The sequence below is a fragment of the Sebastes umbrosus genome, chromosome 24 (genome assembly GCF_015220745.1).
Source record: "Sebastes umbrosus isolate fSebUmb1 chromosome 24, fSebUmb1.pri, whole genome shotgun sequence".
Lineage (NCBI taxonomy): Eukaryota > Metazoa > Chordata > Actinopteri > Perciformes > Sebastidae > Sebastes > Sebastes umbrosus.
Genome location: NC_051292.1, coordinates 14,670,687 through 14,673,351, shown reverse-complemented (window position 1 = coordinate 14,673,351; position 2,665 = coordinate 14,670,687).

The following is a 2,665-nucleotide window of genomic DNA, read 5'->3' as shown; positions in this document are numbered from 1 at the left end:
GACTCCGTCTCACTCTTTGTTGTCACATCCTCTGTCTTTTGTCATCTTTATACAGCTCTGAAATGACAACTGTCGTGCTTATTTCACTTTCACTGTTATCTTACAGAACCACAGATGTTGTTGGCTAAATTTAGCACAATATACACTGCAATAATGCACTGCTGTTTCCAGGTATGCTGAGTTAAAGTTGTCAGATAGGGCAAGAGCATCCTGAAAAAAAGCTACCACTGAGGTAGAATTAATCAAGTGCACCCAGGGGAATAACTAAGACTTAAAATACAAATATATCTAGGTCAAGATATTCTGGTTAGGGTGTTTATTTTAAAACACATATTGTGTATTCTTTTTTACCATAGTAAAGGTGCAGTGTGTAGGATTTAGGAGGTGGGATGGCGGTCGGCTCGGTGAAGAGAACCCGCTCCCTATGAAGATATAAACGGCTCATTCTAAGGTAACAAAAACACAATGATTCTTATTTTCAGGTGATTATACACATATACATTATACTATATTTCTGCCAATAGATCCCCCTAAATGCTATACACTGTTCCTTTAATCTGGTAATTAATACATTTTGAGGTGTGAATACTGTATGTATACCTTTAGTTGCAATATCCGTTATTATGCAGATGATACAATCTTGTATGGCATCAGTGCTTCAAGTCTACTTAAAGTACAGTTAAAGTTATATTTCATGTACAGTATAGAAATAAGTATGATGTTAAGTTCCTTTAAAAAAATCTCAAGTATACCTGCAGTATTAAAACTATTTATTAATTTACTGAGTATACTTTAAAGCATACTTTCATAAACTAAAAAGTGGACTATTATTACATAACTAGTAAACTAACAGTATATATATATATAAGTTTAATTGCGGTATACTTTAAAGTATAATTTCATAAATTAAAAAGTGGACTAGAAGTATACATCTAGTAAACTAGCAGTATACCTATAAGTTCACTTGTAAAAATGTTTTTTTTTTTAAATTACATTGTAAATGTAAACTAGTTATGTACTCAAAGTTTACTACTCTTACACTTAAAGTATATTTGAAAGTAGCCAAATAATGTTTATAGACCTTTTACAAACCAATTATTAACCATTGACAAAGTGTTACAAATATCTATCAATGTAATGTTTATAAATGTTTTACAAACAATGTCCTAAAGGTTTAAAAAATAATTTCGTTATCACTAGCAAATACTTATATATATATATATATATATATATAGTATTTAAAATGTTGTAATGTGTGCAACAATAAACTGTGAAAATAACATAAATCATAGCATTACTAATAATTAGGAAACATTATTAATTATAAGCTCAGGGTTTGTTAACTAAGTTTAATTAACTATCAATTTACCATTTATTAATGATGGTTATTATACCAAAAACTTAAATAGTGTTGTCAGTGGTAGCTCTTGCTGTTAATGCTCTTAAATAAATGCTCCGTTCCCTATTTATCAAATGTTAATACGAAGTACGTGCTATGAGGTATCCAGATTCCTCCAGGAAGAGGACGACTGTTCCCTAATTAACTAAATGAACACATTAGCGTTTATATCTATTGCCAGTTAGTTTGCTCTCAAGGCCAAACTAACACTCTTCCTGCCAATTAGGAGTTGTAGTGCCAAGTAACAACGTAAGGAAAGGATCCGTCGAGTCGGAGCAAACACTTGACCAGAAAAACACTACTGTCTACTACTATTACTGTCTCATAGTTTCAACATTTAGCCTCACAGAAGCCTGGATTTTTCTTTATTTCTGGCTGAGAAGGCGACAGTAAATATCTTGTGAGTGACAAAAAAGAGCTCAAGAAGTGCTGTTTGAAGTGAAGTGGTTTCTGATTGCTGCTGTGACAGGCGCACTTCACTGCAGGGAACACCAAGATCTCTGCAAGGTGAAGGATCTTGCAAAGTTACATAACCGTCGGTGTTAATGCGGCAGTACCCTGGAGCAGAAGCCCTCTTCCAGGAGTGTGTGTCGTACAGTAGTGGGACATGATGTATAACTCTTGTCACCTGTCAGTGAGATTTTGAAACACTTTTTGACTGCCGATTGGCTTAAAAAATTACAAATTGCCTCTGAAAAGTGGAAACAACTTTCATTTCTAACTGGCTATGATCACCCAATTCCACTGCTATCAGACCATTAAATAGTCAGTTGCTATAAGCACCATAGATGTGGGTCAATAGGAGCCTACTATGCCTACTGCGTGGTAAAAGTGAAGTGGAACTTATAAGCAACACGTTCTAACATGTTGTAAAACTGAATGAAACGTCACGTTGAACACAAAAAGGCTTCTTTAGGTTTAGGCAACAAAATTAAAAAATTTTGGGTTTAGGCAACAATACTACAACTTCTTTAGGTTTAGGCAACAAAACTACAACTTCTTTAAGTTTATGCAACAATACTACAACTTCTTTAGGTTTAGGCAACAAAACTACAACTTCTTTAGTTTTATGCAACAATACTAGAACTTCTTTAGGTTTAGGCAATAAAACTACAACTTCTTTAGATTTATGCAACAATACTACAACTTCTTTAGGTTTATGCAACAATACCACAACTTCTTTAGGTTTATGCAATAAAACTACAACTTCTTTAGGTTTATGCAACAATACTACAACTTCTTTAGGTTTAGGCAACAAAACTACAA